This window comes from Oncorhynchus nerka, linkage group LG26 (assembly GCF_034236695.1).
Source record: "Oncorhynchus nerka isolate Pitt River linkage group LG26, Oner_Uvic_2.0, whole genome shotgun sequence".
In the NCBI taxonomy this organism is placed as follows: Eukaryota; Metazoa; Chordata; class Actinopteri; order Salmoniformes; family Salmonidae; genus Oncorhynchus; species Oncorhynchus nerka.
The window spans coordinates 3,709,449-3,720,899 of record NC_088421.1 but is presented as its reverse complement, the minus strand read 5'-3'; the positions used below and the strand labels follow the sequence as shown (position 1 = coordinate 3,720,899).

The following is an 11,451-nucleotide window of genomic DNA, read 5'->3' as shown; positions in this document are numbered from 1 at the left end:
ACAAAGCTGTGACTATAATAACATTCAATAATCAATTAATTCATTCAATATAGTTTTCTTCTCTATGCTGCCTGCAGAATGATCTATTTTGCCTATGCCAATATGACAGACAGTTGTTGGTCGGAGCGCATCACCAAAGGATCGCATATTAATCATGCTGGATAATTAATTGCGGCCAGCAGGTCAAACTAATATCTTAAATGAGTCACTCAGAAAAAAAACAAATCATGAGTTCAGAAGTCTTGAGTCAGTAAAAAGTTGTTCAAAAATAATGATTTGTTCTTGAACTGCACCTCATTAGCCAGAGGTGACACCGCAGGTTCCAAGGTGGTGTGGCAAAATGTGTATGTGTCTTTTCTGGGGCCTAGAGTGTTTCCTGATCTCATGACCTGGTCAGGTATGGGTCCAGTGTCCTCTTCGTAGGCCATGACAAAATATTATTGTTTTAGATAGCTTCCCTTTTCATCTGTGCTATCACTATAGGACTGGGGGGTTTCTTGTCAGGTTATGTGGATTGGAAACACTCCTGACCTAAGGTGGATCAAACTCTTTCAAACTACCACAAACCTTGCTCTTACTCATTCTAAATCTGATACCAAAACAGCCAGAGACAACAACTTCAATGGAGAACATACTCTGTAGTTTAATGAACTACTATAGCAGGGATGAGCGTTATGCAAAGAAAAGAAACAATGTCTTTAAGTATATATTTCCCTCTATGCACAATGTTAAGCAATGGACAGACAGGTTTAAATTTGATGACATAAAACCTATTATTTGTTCATCTGATTACAGTGCTCTTCTAAAATGATTCTTTCTAGAAGATGTATGTAAGGCAGAGTTACAATTAAGACAGTAGACATTGTAATAACTTTTTTTGAATGCTCAAGTCACAAAAGCCCGAACCTATTGTTGTCCTGGTCTCCATCTGGTCCACCAGAGGTTTGTTCAGTGGGGCTCACTATAGGAACTGATTGCCTGTAAAATCCATATATACATTCATTAAATCAACTACTTTCAACACTCAAGGACGTTCAGAGACTTGTCCCGAAGCTACTCCTGCGTTGTCTTGGCTGTGTGCTTAGGGTCATTGTCCTTTTGGAAGGTGAATCTTTGCCCCAGTCTGAGGTCCTGAATGCTCTGGAGCAGGTTTTCATCAAGGATCTCTCTGGACTTTTCTCCATTCATCTTTCCCTCGATCCTTACTAGTCTCCAAGTCCCTGCCACTGAAAAACATCCCCACAGCATGATGCTGCCATCACCATGATTCACCGTAGGGATGTTGCCAGGTTTGCTCCAGACGTGACACTTGTCATTCAGGAATTCAGTACATTTGAATGACACTAAGTGGCAGTGTTTTACAACTAATGCCAGTTTGCCTGAGGCTGATGGAGTGCAGGTGTTTGTTCACATGCATATACACACACGCTCATTCAAATCAACACAAACAAGAACACACACATACATGTAATAGTGCCAGACATGCACACAAACATATACAGTTGGCATTGCTGTTATGATGATCCTTTATTTTACATTTATTTATTATATATTTGTTGCATTGTTGTTTGCTGTTTTCTTCTGTCTTTTCCTTTTTTCTCTTTAGTTCATTCTTTCGGTTGTTGGTGCATTGGGGGGGATTGGAATTAATTGTATTTTTTATTTTTTCTTCCTGGGGGGTGGGGGGGGTGGGGATGTTTGAGGGACAGCTATTGGGGAACTTTGGGGGGGATCTTGGAGGGTTCGGGTTAACGTTTTTTGGCCTGGTGGTAGATCGGTCAACATGCCCTTGAGCAGGTCATTGATCCTGGATGTTTCTGTGTGTCACTCTGAATGGGAATCTGTTGGATGACTGGTATGATGTAGTTATTGAGTGGCTTCACTGCAAGTATATTGTATGTTTCGAATATTCAATAAATAATAAATTAAAAATAGAGCAAAGAGTTCAGTCTTGGTTTCATCAGACAAGAGAATCTTATTTCTCATGGTCTGAGAGTCTTTAGATGCCTTTTGTTAAAATCCAAGTGTGCTGTTATGTGCCTTTTACTGAGGAGTGTCTTCAATCTGGCCACTCTATCATAAAGGCCTGATTGGTGGCGTGCTGGAGAGATGGTTGTACTTCTGGAAGGTTCCACCGTCTACACAGAGGAACTCTAGAGCTCTGTCAGAGTGATCGTCGGGTTCTTGGTCACCTCCCGTACCAAGGCCCATCTTCTCCGATTGCTCAGTTAGGGTTAGGGTTCCATTTTTGAATGATGGAGGCCACTGTGTTCTTGGGGACCTTCAATGCTGCAGACATTTTTTGGTACACTTCCCTAGATCTGTGCCTCAACAAAATCCTGTCTCGGAGCTCGACGAAAAATTCCTTGGACCTCATGGCTTGTTTTTTTGCTCTGACATGCACTGGCAACTGTGGGACCTTATATAGACAGGTGTGTGTGCCTTTCCAAATCACATCCAATCTATTGAATGTACCACAGGTGGACTCCAATCAAGTTGTAGAAATATCTCAAGGATGATCAATGGAAACAGGATGCACCTGAACTAAATTTTGAGTCTCATAGCAAAGGCTCTTTAGACTTATGTAAATAAGGTATTTCTCGTTTTTGCAAAAATGTCTGAAAACCTGTTTTCACTTTGTCATTAGGTCGTATTGGGTGTAGATTTATGAGAAGAAAAATGTGTTGTATCTATTTTAGAATAAGGTTGCAACAAATTGTGGAAAAAGTCAAGGGGTCTGAATTTTTTCCGAATGCACTAAATGGAGGGATTCAAACTGACATCCCGAATCCTACAAATACCACCTTGTGCGCAGTCATTTCACAACATTTCTTAATGCAATAAGGGGAGAAACACACTTTGAAAGCAGCTTTGATGGCCACTGTTAAGAGGAATATCCCAGCTTCCCAATACTCTTAAATTTATTTCTGCTCTTACAAATAAGTAAACTGCACCATTTTAAAACCTGAGTTTTTAGAAACAGCTTGGTTTATGTGTTACAGGGGTATATGTATACAGCAATGCATCGCTTAGCCATGCTAGCATCGCCCAGAATGGCTTGCCAAGTGTTTGTTAGCAAGCTGACAGCACGTTAGGTTTCAACAGCCATTCGAGTAGGGGTTGGAAACTATAGAGAGCTTCTATTGGTCAATCGCACCCTGATATTGCAAAGTATTAGCATAAACTTAATGGTTTCGTTCTGTAAGATGGAACAGTGGGCAGCATTGAATAAATGGACACGGTACTGTTCTGAACAACCAATTGAAAAATGGTAATCGCCTTCAGAGGGCTAAATGTATTTTATTTTATTTATATTTTTTGTTTAACCTTCATTTGACTAGTCAAGCCAGTTAAGAACAAATTCTTATTTACAATGACAGTCTACCAAAAGGCAAAAGGTCTCTGGCAGGGACGGGGGCTAAATGAAATACAAATATTTGACAAAACACACATCACGACAAGAAACACAACACTACATAAAAAGACAACAACATAATTATGTTGTAACAGATAGGCTTACATTATTCAGTATTTATACATCCTTGGCTGAGTACCAGAGGAAAGTTAGGGACAGTCAAGTCAGCAATAGCCAATGTTGCTAACAACAAGATAATGTTTTGAGTTCATGATCTAGCTAATGATTAGCACACTGGGGTAAATGTAGATGGGCAACCCCATGCAACAGGTTATCATGCTTATTGCTAAATAACACACCTGCCTGATAATATGGACTGATATGGTATTGGGCTCATTTCTATAAGGGAAAATTATATTTTAGATGGTGTCAGGATACTTTTATTTTCATTCATTTTGGAGTAATAAAATTAGTCTGAAAAGTCCAAAGTAATTAGCCTCTCTGTTTCCAGGTAGACCAATAAAATACTTTTATTCATAATATAATCTTCAGCCTATTAGGACTGGACATGATTTCCTATACAACGGATGGGTCCCATTATGTCTGGCGAAAACCAAACACTGCATTGCACAGTAACACCATCATACCAACAGTCAAGCATAGTGGTGGTAGTATGATGGATTGGAGATGCTTTGATGCCTCAGGACCTGGAAATGCAAAAAATAGGGAAAATCAGAATGGTGGAAAATACTGTTGTACGGCACTGTATATGTACACTGAGGGTATAAAACATTTAGAACAACTTCCTGATGTTGAGTTGCAAACGCCCCTTTTTCCCTCAGAACATCCTCAATTCATTGGGACAAGGACTCTACAAGGTGTCGAAACATTCTACAGGGATGCTGGCCCATGTTGAATCCAATGCTTTCCGCAGTTGTGTTAATTTGGCTGGATGTCCCTATATGAGGTGGATCATTGTTGATACACACGGGAAACTATTGAGTGTGAAAAACTAAGGGGTTTGGTGGTGATTTTCTAAACTGTTGGTTAAACCAACAGTCTAAAGTAATATTGAAAAATATTGTTACTTGAGTTGTGATTGGGGTATATTGGCTAAATGATCAGGATAGTTGGTGTATTTTCCCTCCAACATTCATCCAGAAACAACCATATTACAGCTATTTGTTTAAAATGCCTTAGTAAGTTACATAGTATGTTACTGCTGTTCTCTCCTTCTTCCCTTTTTTCCTGGTCTCAGCACGTTTTCGCCCTCATCACCGCTCAAGTCTGTTTCCACAGTCATGAGACCTAGTCTCCTTCCACCATTGTCACGGTGATAGCGGAAAAGAATGGCTTTCAGGCTAAAGATGGTGGATAAATGAAGGAAGTTCACTCAGGCCATTTACCACTGTCTGCTTAAGGGGGGGTTACTCCATAGACACCAATGCGATAGCGGTCTGCTTAGTCCCTGACTTCCATTTAAACAGAACCATTGAGGGAGTGGAACATCTTGCTTCCTCTTCTGTCTCTGTTTGGGTCACCAGAATGCTGAGTCACAATGACAAGGCAGAAATACAGCCAGGGCAGAGCCTGAGTCAGTCCATACTGTAGTAGAACCAATGGGAGGTTATGACAGGAGAAAGAGTGGAGAAGGAGGGAGAGAAATAGGAATAGAGGGGGAGGGGGAAAGAGTACAGACTAAAAACGCTGTGTCACCCTTCAGATGAGTTCTGTAACGGTTAATCATTTATAGTATTACTATCACTTCTGTTTATAACTTTAACTTAAGAGCATTCTTAGTTTGCGCAATAAAATTGTAATGCTAAGAGATGGACAAAAATGTACAGGGTGGGTACCTGAATGAAAATAGGGGAGGGTCATGTAATTTGTAATTTATGAAATTTGAATATTTCTCAGTGTTTTAGAATCAGTAGCTTATTAGGCTATATATCGATGCCCGATTCCACCTGATTCTCTGCTGGGCGTGAAATATGACGTGTGCCTAAAGGTTATTTAGCGTGGTCTCAATCAAATCATTCATAGACTATAGACTATAGGCTACAAAGTGCATCCTCAGAGAAGCACAGAGAAAAGTTATATTTCTAAGATAGCTGCTGGGATAGCGTAAATAAAACTAGACTGCATTACACACTGCAACGGATATTCCAACCCTGAGGCCTGCTCTGCCCTTGCTGATCAAAACCCGGGATTTTTCTGCCTAACCAATGCTGTGCTGTGTAGGCCTACAGTGGCAGTTCAGGAGGAGAGTCAAAGAATTCCTCAGAAAAGTATTTTTGATTAAGGCCTTGTCCAAAAAAATGCAACATCTTGCGCGTAGACTAGGCTATAGCCTATGTTCTGTTCAGTTTGAGAAGGAGAGCATTTGAGGACCGGAGGTCAACTTTGATAGATTGCTACTACTAGAATTGATTTGAATAAAAACCATATTTTCTTGCCCATGATGTATTTATCCTAGTTATTGACATCACAATAAGCCAGATTTTAGTTACTTACATTGTGGTGCTGAAACTTGAAGCAGCAGTCACGGCACAATCAATTGGAAATGGACAGCTGATGGTGCAGAACATTGGCAAATTGGAATATGAATAATTCATTTAAACCGTCTTCATTTAATTAGACTTTACTAACAACAAGAGGGCTTTGTGTTGGAGCCTATTACTTCATATTTAAGAAACAAGAGGTAGCTCTACCTGTTTCACAGACAGAATTAGGCTATAGGCTGCTATATCCATACATACAGCGATCTATAACAGCACTCTGCTCCGTTATGAATTATGCTTAAAACAAGCTGAAAATACGCTGGAAAGAAATGACTTCGATGCATATTGGAATATCATGTTTAGTTTCTTTGACATTCAGAGTCTGAGCTACAATCTTCTATAGCGGAGAAGGCAAAAAATATAATTATTTTTTATTTTTTATTTTTTTATTTCACCTTTATTTAACCAGGTAGGCTAGTTGAGAACAAGTTCTCATTTGCAACTGCGACCTGGCCAAGATAAAGCATAGCAGTGTGAACAGACAACACAGAGTTACACATGGAATAAACAATTAACAAGTCAATAACACAGTAGAAAAAAAAATGGGCAGTCTATATACAATGTGTGCAAAAGGCATGAGGAGGTAGGCGAATAATACAATTTTGCAGATTAACACTGGGGTGATAAATGATCAGATGGTCATGTACAGGTAGAGATATTGGTGTGCAAAAGAGCAGAAAAGTAAATAAAAAAATAAAAAAAACAGTATAAAAACAGTATGGGAATGAGGTAGGTGAAAATGGGTGGGCTATTTACCAATAGACTATGTACAGCTGCAGCGATCGGTTAGCTGCTCGGATAGCTGATGTTTGAAGTTGGTGAGGGAGATAAAAGTCTCCAACTTCAGCGATTTTTGCAGTTCGTTCCAGTCACAGGCAGCAGAGTACTGGAACGAAAGGCGGCCAAATGAGGTGTTGGCTTTAGGGATGATCAGTGAGATACACCTGCTGGAGCGTGTGCTACGGATGGGTGTTGCCATCGTGACCAGTGAACTGAGATAAGGCGGAGCTTTACCTAGCATGGACTTGTAGATGACCTGGAGCCAGTGGGTCTGGCGGCGAATATGTAGCGAGGGCCAGCCGACTAGAGCATACAAGTCGCAGTGGTGGGTGGTATAAGGTGCTTTGGTGACAAAACGGATGGCACTATGATAGACTGCATCCAGTTTGCTGAGTAGAGTGTTGGAAGCCATTTTGTAGATGACATCGCCGAAATCGAGGATCGGTAGGATAGTCAGTTTTACTAGGGTAAGCTTGGTGGCGTGAGTGAAGGAGGCTTTGTTGCGGAATAGAAAGCCGACTCTTGATTTGATTTTCGATTGGAGATGTTTGATGTGAGTCTGGAAGGAGAGTTTGCAGTCTAGCCAGACACCTAGGTACTTATAGATGTCCACATATTCAAGGTCGGAACCATCCAGGGTGGTGATGCTAGTCGGGCATGCGGGTGCAGGCAGCGATCGGTTGAAAAGCATGCATTTGGTTTTACTCGCGTTTAAGAGCAGTTGGAGGCCACGGAAGGAGTGCTGTATGGCATTGAAGCTAGTTTGGAGGTTAGATAGCACAATGTCCAATGACGGGCCGAAAGTATATAGAATGGTGTCGTCTGCGTAGAGGTGGATCAGGGAATCGCCCACAGCAAGAGCAACATCATTGATATATACAGAGAAAAGAGTCGGCCAGAGAATTGAACCCTGTGGCACCCCCATAGACACTGCCAGAGGACCGGACAGCATGCCCTCCGATTTGACACACTGAACTCTGTCTGCAAAGTAATTGGTGAACCAGGCAAGGCAGTCATCCGAGAAACCGAGGCTATTGAGTCTGCCGATAAGAATATGGTGATTGACAGAGTCGAAAGCCTTGGCGAGGTCGATGAAGACGGCTGCACAGTACTGTCTTTTATCGATGGCGGTAATGATATCGTTTAGTACCTTGAGCGTGGCTGAGGTGCACCCGTGACCGGCTCGGAAACCAGATTGCACAGCGGAGAAGGTACGGTGGGATTCGAGATGGTCGGTGACCTGTTTGTTGACTTGGCTTTCGAAGACCTTAGATAGGCAGGGCAGGATGGATATAGGTCTATAGCAGTTTGGGTCCAGGGTGTCTCCCCTTTGAAGAGGGGGATGACTGCGGCAGCTTTCAATCCTTGGGGATCTCAGACGATATGAAAGAGAGGTTGAACAGGCTGGTAATAGGGGTTGCGACAATGGCGGCAGATAGTTTCAGAAATAGAGGGTCCAGATTGTCAAGCCCAGCTGATTTGTACGGGTCTAGGTTTTGCAGCTCTTTCAGAACATCTGCTATCTGGATTTGGGTAAAGGAGAACCTGGAGAGGCTTGGGCGAGGAGCTGCGGGGGGCGGAGCTGTTGGCCGAGGTTGGAGTAGCCAGGCGGAAGGCATGGCCAGCCGTTGAGAAGTGCTTATTGAAGCTTTCGATAATCGTGGATTTATCGGTGGAGACCGTGTTACCTAGCCTCAGTGCAGTGGGCAGCTGGGAGGAGGTGCTCTTGTTCTCCATGGACTTCACAGTGTCCCAGAACTTTTTGGAGTTGGAGCTACAGGATGCAAACTTCTGCCTGAAGAAGCTGGCCTTAGCTTTCCTGACTGACTGCGTGTATTGGTTCCTGACTTCCCTGAACAGTTGCATATCACGGGGCTATTCGATGCTATTGCAGTCCGCCACAGGATGTTTTTGTGCTGGTCGAGGGCAGTCAGGTCTGGAGTGAACCAAGGGCTGTATCTGTTCTTGGTTCTGCATTTTTGAACGGAGCATGCTTATCTAAAATGGTGAGGAAGTTACTTTTAAAGAATGACCAGGCATCCTCAACTGACGGGATGAGGTCAATGTCCTTCCAGGATACCCGGGCCAGGTCGATTAGAAAGGCCTGCTCACAGAAGTGTTTTAGGGAGCGTTTGACAGTGATGAGGGGTGGTCGTTTGACTGCGGCTCCGTGGCGGATACAGGCAATGAGGCAGTGATCGCTGAGATCCTGGTTGAAGACAGCGGAGGTGTATTTGGAGGGCCAGTTGGTCAGGATGACGTCTATGAGGGTGCCCTTGTTTACAGAGTTAGGGTTGTACCTGGTGGGTTCCTTGATGATTTGAGTGAGATTGAGGGCATCTAGCTTACATTGTAGGACTGCCGGGGTGTTAAGCATATCCCAGTTTAGGTCACCTAACAGAACAAACTCTGAAGCTAGATGGGGGCGATCAATTCACAAATGGTGTCCAGGGCACAGCTGGGAGCTGAGGGTGGCCGGTAGCAGGCGGCAACAGTGAGAGACTTATTTCTGGAGAGGGTAATTTTCAAAATTAGTAGTTCGAACTGTTTGGGTATGGACCTGGAAAGTATGACATTACTTTGCAGGCTATCTCTGCAGTAGACTGCAACTCCGCCCCCTTTGGTAGTTCTATCTTGACGGAAGATGTTATAGTTGGGTATGGAAATCTCTGAATTTTTGGTGGCCTTCCTGAGCCAGGATTCAGACACGGCAAGGACATCAGGGTTAGCAGAGTGTGCTAAAGCAGTGAGTAAAACAAACTTAGGGAGGAGGCTTCTGATGTTGACATGCATAAAACCAAGGCTTTTCGATCACAGAAGTCAACAAATGAGGGTACCTGGGGACATGCAGGGCCTGGGTTTACCTCCACATCACCCGCGGAACAGAGAAGGAGTAGTATGAGGGTGCGGCTAAAGGCTATCAAAACTGGTCGCCTAGAGCGTTGGGGGCAGAGGATAAGAGGAGCAGGTTTCTGGGCATGGTAGAATATATTCAGGGCATAATGCGCAGACAGGGGTATGGTGGGGTGCGGGTACAGCGGAGGTAAGCCCAGGCACTGGGTGATGATGAGACAGGTTGTATCTCTGGACATGCTGGTTGTAATGGGTGAGGTCACCGCATGTGTGGGAGGTGGGACAAAGGAGGTAACAGGGGTATGCAGAGTGGGTCTAGGGGCTCCATTGTGAACTAAAACAATTATAACTAACCTGAACAACAGTATACAAGGCATATTGACATCTGAGAGAGACATACAGCGAGGCATACAGTAATCACAGGTGTTGAATTTGGAAAGCTAGCTAAAAACAGTAGGCGGGGCTAATCCGCTAGCACAACAAACAGCAGGTAAAATGGCGTTGACTAGGCAACGGGGCCGACAGGTAAGACAAACAAGCAGAAAGGAGTACCGTGATTAATGGACAGTCCAGCGTGCGTCAGCTATGTAGCCAAGAGATCAGTGTCCAGGGGGCAGCGGTGGATGGGCAGGGGGGCTGGGCTGGCGAGTGTTATCCAGGTTTTTTTTTTTTTTTTTTTTAAACTAACAATGACTAACTAGCTTGTAGCTAGTTAGCTGGTTAGCGTCTGGAGGTTCTTGAGTGTGTCATAAAAATAAAAGTAAAAGTAATAGCGATTCCGTATCACATTGGGTGAGGCAGGTTTCCGGAAGGTATAAACAAATTAAAAATCAAAAAGAGATAGAAAGTAAATGGGGTCAGAGAGTGATTGGGACGCGGTGGTTCAGACGGTTAGCAGGCCTGTGCTAACAAGCTAACAGTTCGTAGGCCCGAGCTAGACAAGGTAGCAGTTAGCGGACCGGAGCTTGACAAGCCGTTAGCAGGCCGAATTAGCAAGCAGGGAGATAGCGAGGGCTAGAGAGTTAACCTTTGGGGGACGTCGCGATGGGGGGAAGTAATGGGAAGTAATCTAATTCCGTACCTTAAGATTGATGAAGCTATTTTCTTTCTGTACAAAATATGTTTAAACCCAGACAGCTTTTAGGGAAACCCTTGTGACCTTCTGTTGTTAAAGAAGAGTAGTCATCTGTTGAATCTTACATTTTTCTGCGTCGGTAGGCCTACTGTTTGGAGTGGAAAGGTAGGCCTAACATGTGAAAGTGCCAGGCTCAGATTCCTAACAGGGACAGTTTCGTTGCAAACAAGACACACTGATTTGGCATTGGAGAAATATGATACGATCAGTGGCGATTTTAGCATGTAAATGTTGGTGGGGAAAAAATGTATATGCATGCCAGCAAAGCAACTACACCACACCACACTAAACAATACATTTATTGCACTTTAACGGTGCCCAAACTGTTAGGGCCTCCATAAAGCTGTTCCAATGGCAGTCCCAACACCTTACTACTGCTACACCTGGCAGCAATACAGTTCATTCAGCCTCAATTGCTGCCTTTAAAAAAAACACATATTTTATATGGCTGATTTGTCATATCAGTCGTTTCTACTGACAATTGAGAAGTACAAATTATGGCATAAGGGGACGACGAGCGTAATAAGAGGCAGTCCGTAATTTCGATAAAGACAATGTGCGAGGTATGACGAACGTAGTCAATATAACTATTTGTTCAGCACTTTTGAAATGTACAGCAACAGAATTGTAACGGCTTTCCTCCTGGGAAGGAGAGGCGGACCAAAATGCAGCGTGGTTATAGTTCATGTTTTTTAATAGGTAAACTCAACATGAACATAATACAAAACGACAAATGTGGCAAAACCGAAACAGCCCTATCTTTTTTA

At 43.1% G+C, this 11,451-nt stretch overlaps 1 long non-coding RNA gene across 1 annotated transcript; it reads right to left on the bottom strand.

Moving 5' to 3' along the window:
* Positions 1-3,870: 3,870 nt before the first annotated feature.
* Positions 3,871-6,148, bottom strand: LOC135564932 (uncharacterized). The gene is made up of 2 exons (XR_010461290.1): positions 4,762-6,148; positions 3,871-4,062 (listed from the first exon to the last, which is right to left on the bottom strand). It is a non-coding gene; the product is annotated as an uncharacterized LOC135564932 (long non-coding RNA).
* Between the last annotated feature and the right edge of the window lie 5,303 nt (positions 6,149-11,451).